We start from the raw sequence: 14534 nt of genomic DNA, 5'->3' as shown, positions 1-14534 counted from the left end.
CTGTGTGTTTATAGTGGTCTAGGCTGTGTGTTTACAGGGGTCTCGGCTGTGTATTTATCGGGGTCTGGACTGTGTGTTTATAGGGGTCTAGGCTGTGTGTTTATAGGTGTCTGGGATGTGTGTTTATAGGGTTCTAGGCTGTGTATTTATAGGCGTGTGGAATGAGTGTTTACACTGGTCTAGGCTGCGTAAGTATAGGGGTCTGGACAGTGTGTTTATAGGGGCCGAGGCTGTATGTTTATAGGGGTCTGAGCTGTGTATATATAGGGGTCTGGGATGTGTGTTTATAGGGGTCGAGGCTGTGTGTTGAAAGGGGTTTGTGCTGTGTGTTTAAAGGAGTCTGGGATATGTGTTTGTTGGGATCTGAGATTTGTGCTTAAAGGGGTCTGGGCTGTGTGTTTATAGGAGTCTGGACTGTGTGTTTATAGGGGTCTGGGCTGTGCATTTATAGGGGTCTAGACTGTGTGTTTACAGGGATCTGGACTGTGTGTTTATAGGGGTCTGGGCTGTGTGTTTATAGGGGTCTGGACTGTGTGTTTATTGGGGTCTGGACAGTGTGTTTATAGGGCTCTGGACAGTGTGTTTATAGGGGTCTACTCTGTGTGTTTATAGGGATCTGGACTGTGTGTTTATAGGGTTCTGGGCAGTGTGTTTATCGGGGTCTGGGCTGTGTATTTATAGGGGTCGAGGCTGTGTGTTTAAAGAGGTTTGCGCTGTGTGTTTAAAGGAGTCTGGGATATGTGTTTGTTGGGATCTGAGATTTGTGCTTAAAGGGGTCTGGGCTGTGTGTTTATAGGAGTCTGGACTGTGTGTTTATAGGGGTCTGGGCTGTGCATTTATAGGGGTCTAGACTGTGTGTTTACAGGGATCTGGACTGTGTGTTTATAGGGGTCTGGGCTGTGTGTTTATAGGGGTCTGGACTGTGTGTTTATTGGGGTCTGGACAGTGTGTTTATAGGGCTCTGGACAGTGTGTTTATAGGGGTCTACTCTGTGTGTTTATAGGGATCTGGACTGTGTGTTTATAGGGGTCTGGGCTGTGTGTTTACAGGGTTCTGGGCTGTGTGTTTACAAGGGTCTGGACTGTGTATTTATAGGGGCCTGGGCTGTGCATTTATAGGAGTCTAGACTGTGTGTTTACAGGGATCTGGACTGTGTGTTTTTAGGGGTCTGGGCTGTGTGCTTATGGGGGTCTGGGCTGTGTGCTTATGGGGGTCTGGGCTGTGCATTTATAGGGGTCTGGACTGTGTGTTTATAGGGGTCTGGGCTGTGCATTTATAGAGGTCTGGGCTGTGTGTTTATAGGGGTCTGGACTGTGTGTTTATAGGGGTCTGGACTTTGTGTTTATCGGGGTCTGGACTGTGTGTTTATAGGGGTCTGGACTGTATGTTTACAGGTGTCTGGTCTATGTGTTTACAGGGGTCTGGGCTGTATGTTTATAGGGGTCTGGTCTGTGCATTTATAGAGGTCTGGGATGTGTGTTTATAGGGGTCTGGTCTGTGTATTTATAGGGGTCTGGGATGTGTGTTTATAGGGGTCTGGTCTCTGTATTTATAGGGGTCCAGACTGTGTGTTTATCGGGGTCTGGGTTGTTTATTTACAAGGGTCCGGACTGTGTATTTATAGGTGTCTGGGCTGTGTATTTATAGGGGTCTCGGCTGTGTGTTTACAGGGGTCTGGGCTGTGTATTTATAGGGGTCTAGGATGTTTGTTTGCAGGGGTATAGGCTGTGTATTTATAGGGGTCTGGACTGTGTGTTTATAGGGGTCTGGGCTGTGTGTTTATAGGAGTCTGGGCTGTGTATTAATCGGGGTCTCGGCTGTGTGTTTACTGGGGTCTGGGCTGTGTATTTTAGGGGTCTGGACTGTATGTTTATAGGGGTCTGGGCTGTGTGTTTATAGGGGTCTGGGCTGTGTATTTATAGGGGTCCAGGCTGTGTGTTTACAGGGCTATAGGCTGTGTATTTATAGGGTTCTGGACTGTGTGTTTAAAGGGGTCTGGGCTGTGTGTTTATAGGGGTCTGGGCTGTGCATTTATAGTGGTCTGGACTGTGTGTTTATAGGGGTCTGGGCTGTGCATTTATAGAGGTCTGGGCTGTGTGTTTATAGGGGTCTGGACTGTGTGTTTATAGGGGTCTAGGCTGTTTGTTTGCAGGGGTCTGGGCTGTATGTTTATAGGGGTCTGGGCTGTGTATTTATAGGGTTTTGGACTGTGTGTTTATAGGGGCCGAGGCTGTATGTTTATAGGGATCTGAGCTGTGTATTTATAGGGGTCTTGGATATGTGTTTATAGGGTTCTGGGCAGTGTGTTTATCGGGGACGGGGCTGTGTAATTATAGGGGTCGAGGCTGTGTGTTTAAAGGGGTTAGCGCTGTGTGTTTAAAGGAGTCTGGGATATGTGTTTGTTGGGATCTGAGATTTGTGCTTAAAGGGGTCTGGGCTGTGTGTTTATAGGAGTCTGGACTGTGTGTTTATAGGGGTCTGGGCTGTGCATTTATAGGGGTCTAGACTGTTTGTTTACAGGGATCTGGACTGTGTGTTTATAGGGGTCTACTCTGTGTGTTTATAGGGGTCTGGACTGTGTGTTTATAGGGGTCAGGACTGTGTGTTTATAGGGGTCTGGGCTGTGTGTTTACAGGGTTCTCAGCTGTGTGTTTACAAGGGTCTGGACTGTGTGTTTATAGGGGTCTGGGCTGTGCATTTATAGAGGTCTGGGCTGTGTGTTTATAGGGGTCTGGACTGTGTATTTATCGGGGTCTGGACTGTGTGTTTATAGTGGTCTGGACTGTGTGTTTTTAGGGGTCTGGGCTGTGTGTTTATGGGGGTCTGGGCTGTGCATTTATAGGGGTCTGGACTGTGTGTTTATAGGGGTCTGGGCTGTGCATTTATAGAGGTCTGGGCTGTGTGTTTTTAGGGGTCTGGACTGTGTGTTTATCGGGGTCTGGACTGTGGGTTTATAGGGGTCTGGACTGTGTGTTTACAGGGGTCTGATCTGTGTGTTTACAGGGGTCTGGGCTGTATGTTTATAGGGGTCTGGTCTGTGCATTTATAGAGGTCTGGGATGTGTGTTTATAGGGTCTGGTCTGTGTATTTATACGGGTCTGGGATGTGTGTTTATAGGGGTCTGGTCCATGTATTTATAGGGGTCCAGACTGTGTGTTTATAGGGGTCTGGGCTGTTTATTTACAAGGGTCTGGACTGTGTGTTCATAGGGGTCTGGGCTGTGTATTTTTGGGGGTCGAGGCTGTGTGTTTACAGGGGTCTGGGCTGTGTATTTATAGGGGTATAGGATGTTTGTTTACAGGGGTATAGCCTCTGTATTTATAGGGGTCTGGACTGTGTGTTTATAGGGGTCTGGGCTGTGTGTTTTTAGGAGTCTGGGCTGTGTATTAATAGGGGTCTAGGCTGTGTGTTTACAGGGGTCTGGGCTGTGTATTTCAGGGGTCTGGACTGTATGTTTATGGGGGTCTGGGCTGTGTGTTTATAGGGGTCTGGGCTGTGTATTTATAGGGGTCTAGGCTGTGTGTTTACAGGGCTATAGGCTGTGTATTTATAGGGTTCTGGACTGTGTGTTTATAGGGGTCTGGGCTGTGTGTTTACAGGGGTCTGGGCTGTGTATTTATACAGGTCTAGGCTGTGTGTTTACAGGGGGCTGGGCAGTGTATTTATAGGGGTCAAGGCTGTTTGTTTACAGGGGTATAGTCTGTGCATTTATTGGGGTCTGGACTGTGTGTTTATAGTGGTCTAGGCTGTGTGTTTACAGGGGTCTCGGCTGTGTATTTATCGGGGTCTGGACTGTGTGTTTATAGGGTTCTAGGCTGTGTGTTTATAGGGGTCTAGGATGTGTGTTTATAGGTGTCTGGGATGTGTGTTTATAGGGTTCTAGGCTGTGTATTTATAGGCGTGTGGACTGAGTGTTTACACTGGTCTAGGCTGTGTATTTATAGGGGTCTGGACTGTGTGTTTATAGGGGTCAAGGCTGTGTGTTTATAGGGGTCTAGGCTGTGTGTTTACAGGGCTATAGGCTGTGTATTTATAGGGTTCTGGACTGTGTGTTTATAGGGGTCTGGGCTGTGTGTTTACAGGGGTCTGGGCTGTGTATTTATACAGGTCTAGGCTGTGTGTTTACAGGGGGCTGGGCAGTGTATTTATAGGGGTCAAGGCTGTTTGTTTACAGGGGTATAGTCTGTGCATTTATTGGGGTCTGGACTGTGTGTTTATAGTGGTCTAGGCTGTGTGTTTACAGGGGTCTCGGCTGTGTATTTATCGGGGTCTGGACTGTGTGTTTATAGGGTTCTAGGCTGTGTGTTTATAGGGGTCTAGGCTGTGTATTTATAGGCGTGTGGACTGAGTGTTTACACTGGTCTAGGCTGTGTATTTATAGGGGTCTGGACTGTGTGTTTATAGGGGTCAAGGCTGTGTGTTTATCGGGGTCTAGGCTGTGTGTTTGCAGGGGTTTAGGCTGTATGTTTATAGGGGTCTGGGCTGTGTATTCATAGGGGTCTGGGCTGTGTGTTTATAGGGGTCTGGGCTGTGTGTTTACAGGGGACTAGGCTGTGTATTTATAGGGTTTTGGACTGTGTGTTTATCGGGGCCGAGGCTGTATGTTTATAGGGGTCTGAGCTGTGTATTTATAGAGGTCTGGGATGTGTGTTTATAGGGGTCGAGGCTGTGTGTTTAAAGGGGTTAGCGCTGTGTGTTTTAAGGAGTCTGGGAGATGTGTTTGTTGGGATCTGAGATTTGTGCTTAAAGGGGTCTGGGCTGTGTGTTTATCGGAGTCTGGACGGTGTGCTTATCGGGGTCTGGGCTGTGCATTTATCGGGGTCCAGACTGTGTGTTTTTCGGGCTCTCGACTGTGTGTTTATAGGGGTCTTCTCTGTGTGTTTATTGGGGTGTGGGCTGTGTATTTATAGGTGTCTGGGATGTGTGTTTATAGGGGACTGGTCTGTGTTTATTGGGGTCTGGGCTGTGTATTTATAGGGGTCTGGGATGTGTGTTTATAGGGGTCTGGGCTGTGTGTTTGTCGGTGTCTAGGCTGTGTCTTTACAGGGGTCTGGGCTGTGTATTTATAGGGGTCTAGGCTGTTTGTTTACAGGGGTATAGGCTGTGTATTTATCGGGGTCTGGACTGTGTGTTGAGAGGGGTCTAGGCTGTGCGTTTGCAGGGGTCTAGGCTGTGTATTTATAGGGGTCTGGACTGTGTGTTTATAGTGGTATAGGCTGTGTGTTTATAGGGGTCTGGGCTGTTTATTTATAGGGTCTAGGCTGTGTGTTTACAGGGGTATAGGCTGTGTATTTATAGGGGTCTGGACTGTGTGTTTATAGGGGTCTGGGCTGTGTGTTTATAGGGGTCTGGGCTGTGTATTTATAGGGGTCTAGGCTTTGTGTTTACAGGGGTCTGGGCTGTGTATTTATAGGTGTCTAGGTTGTTTGTTTACACGGGTATAGGCTATGTATTTATAGGGGTCTGGACTGTGTGTTTATCGGTGTCTAGGCTGTGTGTTTACAGGGGTCTAGGCTGTGTATTTATAGGGGTCTGGACTGTGTGTTTATAGGGGTCTAGGCTGTGTGTTTATAGGGGTCTGGACTGTGTGTTTACAGTGGTCTAGGCTGTGTATTTATAGGGGTCTGGACTGTGTGTTTATAGGGGTCTCAGCTGTGTCTTTATAGGGGACTAGGCTGTGTGTTTGCAGGGGTCTAGGCTGTATGTTTATAGGGGTCTGAGCTGTGTATTTATAGGGGTCTGGGCTGTGTGTTTATAGTGGTCTGGGATGTGTGTGTGCAGGGGTCTAGACTATGTAGTTATAGGGTTTTGGACTGTGTGTTTACAGGGGCCGATGCTGTATGTTTATAGGGGTCTGAGCTGTGTATTTATAGGGGTCTGGGATGTGTGTTTATAGGGTTCTGGGCGGTGTGTTTATAGGGGTCAGGGCTGTGTATTTATAGGGGTCTAGGCTGTATGTTTAAAGGGGTCTGCGCTGTGTGTTTTAAGGAGTCTGGGAGATGTGTTTGTTGGGATCTGAGATTTGTCCTTAAAGGGGTCTGGGCTGTGTGTTTATCGGAGTCTGGACGGTGTGCTTATCGGGGTCTGGGTTGTGCATTTATAAGGGTCCAGACTGTGTGTTTTCAGGGATCTGGACTGTATGTTTATCGGGGTCTGGGCTGTGTGTTTATAGGGGTCTTCACTGTGTGTTTATTGGGTTCTGGGCTGTGTATTTATAGGGGTCTGGGATGTGTGTTTATAGGGGTCTGGTCTGTGTCTTTATTGGGGTCTGGGCTGTGTATTTATAGGGGTCTGGGATGTGTGTTTATAGGGGTCTGGGCTGTGTGTTTATAGGGGTCTGGGCTGTGTATTTGTCCGGGTCTAGGCTGTGTGTTTATTGGGGTCTGGGCTGTGTATTTATAGGGGTCTAGGCTGTTTGTTTACAGGGGTATAGGCTGTGTATTTAACAGGGTCTGGACTGTGTGTTTATAGGGGACTGGGCTGTGTGTTTATAGGGGTCTGGGCTGTTTATTTATAGTGGTCTAGGCTTTGTGTTTACAGGGATCTGGGCTGTGTATCTTAGGGGTCTGGACTGTATGTTTATAGGGGTCTTGGGCAGTGTGTTTATAGGGGTCTGGGCTGTGTATTTATACGGGTCTAAACTGTGTGTTTACAGGGCTGTAGGCTGTGTATTTATAGGGTTCTGGACTGTGTGTTTATAGGGGTCTTGGCTGTGTGTTTATAGGGGTCTGGGCTGTGTGTTTATAGGGGTCTGGACTATGTGTTTATAGGGGTCTGGGCTGTGCATTTATAGGGGCCTGGTCTATGTATTTATAGGGGTCCAGACTGTGTGTTTATAGGGTTCTGGGCTGTTTATTTACAGGGGTCTGGACTGTGTGTTTATTGGGGTCTGGACTGTGTGTTTATAGGTGTCTGGGCTGTGTATTTATAGTGGTCTAGGCTGTGTGTTTACAGGGGTCTGGGCTGTGTATTTATAGGGGTCTAGGCTGTATGTTTACAGGGGTCTGGGCTGTGTATTTATAGGGGTCTAGGCTGTTTGTTTACAGGGGTATAGGCTGTGTATTTATAGGGGTCTAGGCTGTATGTTTACAGGGGTCTGGGCTGTGTATTTATAGGGGTCTAGGCTGTTTGTTTACAGGGGTATAGACTGTGTATTTATAGGGTTCTGGACTGTGTGTTTATAGTGGTCTGGTCTGTGTGTTTATCGGGTTCTGGGCTGTGTATTTATAGGGGTCTAGGCTGTGTGTTTACAGGGGTCTGGGCTGTGCATTTATAGGTGTCTAGGCTGTTTGTTTACAGGGGTATAGGCTGTGTATTTATAGGGGTCCGGACTGTGTGTTTATAGGGGTCTAGGCTGTGTGTTTACAGGGGTCTAGGCTGTGTATTTATCGTGGTCTGGACTGTGTCTTTATAGGGTCTTGCTGTGTGTTTATAGGGTCTAGGCTGTGTGTTTATAGGTGTCTGGGATGTGTGTTTATAGGGGTCTAGGCTCTGTATTTATAGGCGTGTTGGCTGTGTGTTTACAGTGGTCTAGGCTGTGTATTTATAGGGGCCTGGTCTGTGTGTTTATAGCGGTCCTAGGCTGTGTGTTTATAGGGGTCTAGGCTGTTTGTTTGCAGGGGTCTAGGCTGTATGTTTATAGGGGTCTGGGCTGTGTATTTATAGGGTTTTGGACTGTGTGTTTATAGGGGCCGAGGCTGTATGTTTATAGGGATCTGAGCTGTGTGTTTATCGGGGTCTGGCTGTGTATTTATAGGGGTCGAGGCTGTGTGTTTAAAGAGGTTTGCGCTGTGTGTTTAAAGGAGTCTGGGATATGTGTTTGCTGGGATCTGAGATTTGTGCTTAAAGGGGTCTGGGCTGTGTGTTTATCGGAGTCTGGACGGTGTGCTTATCGGGGTCTGGGCTGTGTATTTATAGGGGTCTAGACTGTGTGTTTACAGGGATCTGGACTGTGTGTTTATCGGGGGATAGGCTGTGTGTTTATAGGGTTCTGGGCTGTTTATTTATAGGGTCTAGGCTGTGTGTTTGCAGGGGAAGAGGCTGTGTATTTATAGGGGTCTGGACTGTGTGTTTATAGGGTCTGGGCTGTGTGTTTATAGGGGTCTGGGCTGTGTATTTATAGGGGTCTAGGCTTTGTGTTCACAGGGGTCTGGGCTGTGTATTTATAGGTGTCTAGGTTGTTTGTTTACACGGGTATAGGCTATGTATTTATAGGGGTCTGGACTGTGTGTTTATAGATGTCTAGGCTGTTTGTTTACAGGGTCGAGGCTGTGTATTTATAGGGGTCTGGACTGTGTGTTTATAGGTGTCTAGGCTGTGTGTTTACAGGGGTCTAGGCTGTGTATTTATAGGGGTCTGGACTGTGTATTTATAGGGGTCTGGGCTGTGTGTTTATCGGGGTCTGGACTGCGTGTTTACAGTGGTCTAGGCTGTGTATTTATAGTGGTCTGGACTGTGTGTTTATAGGGGTCTCAGCTGTGTCTTTCTAGGGGTCTAGGCTGTGTGTTTGCAGGGGTCTGGGCTGTGTGTTTATAGTGGTCTGGGATGTGTGTGTACAGGGTCTAGGCTATGTATTTATAGGGTTTTGGACTGTGTGTTTACAGGGGCCGAGGCTGAATGTTTATAGGGGACTGAGCTGTGTATTTATAGGGGTCTGGGCAGTGTGTTTATAGGGGTCTGAGCTGTGTATTTATCGGTGGGGTCTCGGCGGTGTGTTTACAGGGATCTGGACTGTGTGTTTGTAGGGGTCTGGGCTGTGTGTTCATAGGTGTCTGGACTGTGTGTTTATAGGGGTCTGGACTGTGTGTTTATCGGGGTCTGGGCTGTGTGTTTATAGGGGTCTGGGCTGTTTGTTTACAGGGGTATAGGCTGTGTATTTATCGGGTCTGGACTGTGTGTTTATAGGGGTCTGGGCTGTGTGTTTATAGGGGTCTGGGCTGTTTATTTATAGTGGTCTAGGCTTTGTGTTTACAGGGGTCTGGGCTGTGTATCTTAGGGGTCTGGACTGTATGTTTATAGGGGTCTGGGCTGTGTGTTTATAGGGGTCTGGGCTGTGTATTTATAGGGTTCTGGACTGTGTGTTTATAGGGGTCTGGGCTGTGCATTTATAGGGGTCTGGACTATGTGTTTATAGGGGTCTGGACTGTGTGTTTATAGGGGTCTAGGCTGTGTGTTTATAGGGGTCTAGGCTGTGTGTTTATAGGTGTCTGGGATGTGTGTTTATAGGGGTCTCGGCTCTGTATTTATAGGCGTGTTGGCTGTGTGTTTACAGTGGTCTAGGCTGTGTATTTATAGGGGCCTGGTCTGTGTGTTTATAGGGGTCTAGGCTGTGTGTTTATAGGTGTCTAGGCTGTTTGTTTGCAGGGGTCTAGGCTGTATGTTTATAGGGGTCTGGGCTGTGTATTTATAGGGTTTTGGACTGTGTGTTTATAGGGGCCGAGGCTGTATGTTTATAGGGATCTGAGCTGTGTATTTATAGGGGTCTGGGATGTGTGTTTATAGGGTTCTGGGCAGTGTGTTTATAGGGGTCTGGGCTGTGCATTTATAGAGGTCTGGTCTGTGTATTTAAAGGGGTCTGGGATGTGTATTTATAGGGGCCTGGTCTATGTATTTATAGGGGTCCAGACTGTGTGTTTATAGGTGTCTGGGCTGTGTATTTATAGTGTTCTAGGCTGTGTGTTTACAGGGGTCTGGGCTGTGTATTTATAGGGGTCTAGGCTGTTTGTTTACAGGGGTATAGGCTGTGTATTAATAGGTGTCTAGGCTGTATGTTTACAGGGGTCTGGGCTGTGTATTTATAGGGGTCTAGGCTGTTTGTTTACAGGGGTATAGACTGTGTATTTATAGGGTTCTGGACTGTGTGTTTATAGTGGTCTGGTCTGTGTGTTTATCGGGTTCTGGGTTGTGTATTTATAGGGGTCTAGGCTGTGTGTTCACAGGGGTCTGGGCTGTGCATTTATAGGTGTCTAAGCTGTTTGTTTACAGGGGTATAGGCTGTGTATTTATAGGGGTCCGGACTGTGTGTTTATAGGGGTCTAGGCTGTGTGTTTACAGGGGTCTAGGCTGTGTATTTATCGTGGTCTGGACTGTGTCTTTATAGGGGTCTAGGCTGTGTGTTTATAGGGGTCTAGGCTGTGTGTTTATAGGTGTCTGGGATGTGTGTTTATAGGGGTCTAGGCTCTGTATTTATAGGCGTGTTGGCTGTGTGTTTACAGTGGTCTAGGCTGTGTATTTATAGGGGCCTGGTCTGTGTGTTTATCGGGGTCTAGGCTGTGTGTTTATAGGGGTCTAGGCTGTTTGTTTGCAGGGGTCTAGGCTGTATGTTTATAGGGGTCTGGGCTGTGTATTTATAGGGTTTTGGACTGTGTGTTTATAGGGGCCGAGGCTGTATGTTTATAGGGATCTGAGCTGTGTATTTATAGGGGTCTGGGATGTGTGTTTATAGGGTTCTGGGCAGTGTGTTTATTGGGGTCTGGGCTGTGTATTTATAGGGGTCGAGGCTGTGTGTTTAAAGAGGTTTGCGCTGTGTGTTTAAAGGAGTCTGGGATATATGTTTGCTGGGATCTGAGATTTGTGCTTAAAGGGGTCTGGTCTGTGTGTTTATCGGTGTCTGGACGGTGTACTTATCGGGGTCTGGGCTGTGCATTTATAGGGGTCCAGACTGTGTGTTTTCAGGGATCTGGACTGTGTGTTTATCGGGGTCTGGGCTTTGTGTTCATTGGGGTCTGGACTGTGTGTTTGTAGGGGTCTGGACTGTGTGTTTTTCGGGCTCTGGACTGTGTGTTTATAGGGGTCTTCTCTGTGTGTTTATTGGGGTCTGGGCTGTGTATTTATAGGTGTCTGGGATGTGTGTTTATAGGGGATTGGTCTGTGTGTTTATTGGGGTCTGGGCTGTGTATTTATAGGGGTCTGGACTATGTGTTTATAGGGGTCTGGGCTGTGTGTTTATAGGGGTCTGGGCTGTGTATTTATAGGGTCTAGGCTGTGTGTTTACAGGGGTAGAGGCTGTGTATTTATAGGGGTCTGGACTGTGTGTTTATAGGGGTCTGGGCTGTGTGTTTATAGGGTTCTGGGCTGTTTATTTATTGGGTCTAGGCTTTGTGTTCACAGGGGTCTGGGCTGTGTATTTATAGGTGTCTCGGTTGTTTGTTTACACGGGTATAGGCTATGTATTTATAGGGGTCTGGACTGTGTGTTTATAGATGTCTAGGCTGTGTGTTTACAGGGGTCTAGGCTGTGTATTTATAGGGGTCTGGACTGTGTGTTTATAGGTGTCTAGGCTGTGTGTTTACAGGGGTCTAGGCTGTGTATTTATAGGGGTCTGGACTGTGTGTTTATAGGGGTCTAGGCTGTGTGTTTATAGGGGTCTGGACTGCGTGTTTACAGTGGTCTAGGCTGTGTATTTATAGTGGTCTGGACTGCGTGTTTATAGGGGTCTCAGCTGTGTCTTTATAGGGGTCTAGGCTGTGTGTTTGCAGGGGTCTAGGCTGTATGTTTATAGGGGTCTGAGCTGTGTATTTATAGGGGTCTGGGCTGTGTGTTTATAGTGGTCTGGGATGTGTGTGTACAGGGGTCTAGGCTATGTATTTATAGGGTTTTGGACTGTGTGTTTACAGGGGCCGAGGCTGTATGTTTATAGGGGACTGAGCTGTGTATTTATAGGGGTCTGGGATGTGTGTTTACAGGGGTATAGGCTGTGTATTTATAGGGGTCTGGACTGAGTGTTTATAGGGGTCTGGGCAGTGTGTTTATAGGGGTCTGAGCTGTGTATTTATAGGGGTCTCGGCGGTGTGTTTACAGGGATCTGGACTGTGTGTTTATAGGGGTCTGGGCTTTGTGTTCATAGGTGTCTGGACTGTGTGTTTATAGGGGTCTGGACTGTGTGTTTATCGGGGTCTGGGCTGTGTGTTTATAGGGGACTGGACTGTGTGTTTATCGGGGTCTGGACTGTGTGTTTTTCGGGCTCTCGACTGTGTGTTTATAGGGGTCTTCTCTGTGTGTTTATTGGGGTCTGGGCTGTGTATTTATAGGGGTCTGGGATGTGTGTTTATAGGGGTCTGGTCTGTGTCTTTATTGGGGTCTGGGCTGTGTATTTATAGGGGTCTGGGATGTGTGTTTATAGGGATCTGGGCTGTGTGTTTAGAGGGGTCTGGGCTGTGTATTTCTCCGGGTCTAGGCTGTGTGTTTACAGGGGTCTGGGCTGTGTATTTATAGGGGTCTAGGCTGTTTGTTTACAGGGGTATAGGCTGTGTATTTATCGGGGTCTGGACTGTGTGTTTATAGGGGTCTGGGCTGTGTGTTTATAGGGGTCTGGACTGTATGTTTATAGGGGTCTGGGCTGTGTGTTTATAGGGGTCTGGGCTGTGTATTTATACGGGTCTAAACTGTGTGTTTACAGGGCTGTAGGCTGTGTATCTATAGGGTTCTGGACTGTGTGTTTATAGGGGTCTGGGCTGTGTGTTTATAGGGGTCTGGGCTGTGCATTTATAGGGGCCTGGTCCATGTATTTATAGGGGTCCAGACTGTGTGTTTATAGGGTTCTGGGCTGTTTATTTACAGGGGTCTGGACTGTGTGTTTATAGGTGTCAGGGCTGTGTATTTATAGTGGTCTAGGCTGTGTGTTTACAGGGGTCTGGGCTGTGTATTTATAGGGGTCTAGGCTGTTTGTTTACAGGGTATCGGCTGTGTATTAATAGGTGTCTAGGCTGTATGTTTACAGGGGTCTGGGCTGTGTATTTATAGGGGTCTAGGCTGTTTGTTTACAGGGGTATAGACTGTGTATTTATAGGGTTCTGGACTGTGTGTTTATAGTGGTCTGGTCTGTGTGTTTATCGGGTTCTGGGCTGTGTATTTATAGGGATCTAGGCTGTGTGTTCACAGGGGTCTGGGCTGTGCATTTATAGGTGTCTAGGCTGTTTGTTTACAGGGGTATAGGCTGTGTATTTATAGGGGTCCGGACTGTGTGTTTATAGGGGTCTAGGCTGTGTGTTTACAGGGGTCTAGGCTGTGTATTTATCGTGGTCTGGACTGTGTGTTTATAGGGGTCGAGGCTGTGTGTTTATAGGGGTCTAGGCTGTGTGTTTATAGGTGTCTGGGATGTGTGTATATAGGGGTCTAGGCTCTGTATTTATAGGCGTGTTGGCTGTGTGTTTACAGTGGTCTAGGCTGTGTATTTATAGGGGCCTGGTCTGTGTGTGTATCGGGGTCTAGGCTGTGTGTTTATAGGGGTCTAGGCTGTTTGTTTGCAGGGGTCTAGGCTGTATGTTTATAGGGGTCTGGGCTGTGTATTTATAGGGTTTTGGACTGTGTGTTTATAGGGGCCGAGGCTGTATGTTTATAGGGATCTGAGCTGTGTATTTATATGGGTCTGGGATGTGTGTTTATAGGGTTCTGGGCAGTGTGTTTATAGGGGTCTGGGCTGTGCATTTATAGAGGTCTGGACTGTGTGTTTATACGGGTCTGGACTGTGTGTTTATAGGGGTCTGGGCTGTGTATTTATAGGGGTCTAGGCTGTGTGTTTACAGGGGTATAGGCTGTGTATTAATAGGTGTCTAGGCTGCATGTTTACAGGGGTCTGGGCTGTGTATTTATAGGAGTCTAGGCTGTTTGTTTACAGGAGTATAGACTGTGTATTTATAGGGTTCTGGACTGTGTGTTTATAGTGGTCTGGTCTGTGTGTTTATCGGGTTCTGGGATGTGTATTTATAGGGGTCTAGGCTGTGTGTTTACAGGGGTCTGGGCTGTGCATTTATAGGTGTCTAGGCTGTTTGTTTACAGGGGTATAGGCTGTGTATTTATAGGGGTCCGGACTGTGTGTTTATAGGGGTCTAGGCTGTGTGTTTATAGGGGTCTAGGCTGTGTATTTATTGTGGTCTGGACTGTGTGTTTATAGGGGTCTAGGCTGTGTGTTTATAGGGGTCTAGGCTGTGTGTTTATAGGTGTCTGGGATGTGTGTTTATAGGGATCTAGGCTCTGTATTTATAGGCGTGTTGGCTGTGTGTTTACAGTGGTCTAGGCTGTGTATTTATAGGGGCCTGGACTGTGTGTTTATAGGGGTCTAGGCTGTGTGTTTATAGGGGTCTAGGCTGTTTGTTTGCAGGGGTCTAGGCTGTATGTTTATAGGGGTCTGGGCTGTGTATTTATAGGGTTTTGGACTGTGTGTTTATAGGGGCCGAGGCTGTATGTTTATAGGGATCTGAGCTGTGTATTTATAGGGGTCTGGGATGTGTGTTTATAGGGTTCTGTGCAGTGTGTTTATCGGGGTCTGGGCTGTGTATTTATAGGGGTCGAGGCTGTGTGTTTAAAGAGGTTTGCGCTGTGTGTTTAAAGGAGTCTGGGATATGTGTTTGTTGGGATCTGAGATTTGTGCTTAAAGGGGTCTGGGCTGTGTGTTTATAGGAGTCTGGACTGTGTGTTTATAGGGGTCTGGGCTGTGCATTTATAGGGGTCTAGACTGTGTGTTTACAGGGATCTGGACTGTGTGTTTATAGGGGTCTACTCTGTGTGTTTATAGGGGTCTACTCTGTGTGTTTATA

At 47.3% G+C, this 14534-nt stretch overlaps 1 protein-coding gene across 4 annotated transcripts in view; it reads left to right on the top strand.

Annotated features, from left to right (window-relative positions):
- The window catches only part of LOC137357584 (G-protein coupled receptor 35-like), a 201040-nt gene that overhangs the window by 120263 nt on the left and 66243 nt on the right, over window positions 1-14534 (top strand). The gene's annotated exons all lie outside the window — the stretch shown is intronic.

The sequence above is a fragment of the Heterodontus francisci genome, chromosome 48 (genome assembly GCF_036365525.1).
Source record: "Heterodontus francisci isolate sHetFra1 chromosome 48, sHetFra1.hap1, whole genome shotgun sequence".
NCBI classification, from domain to species: Eukaryota; Metazoa; Chordata; class Chondrichthyes; order Heterodontiformes; family Heterodontidae; genus Heterodontus; species Heterodontus francisci.
Note: the sequence above shows the minus strand (reverse complement) of the source record. Positions and strands in the feature narration are given on the sequence as shown.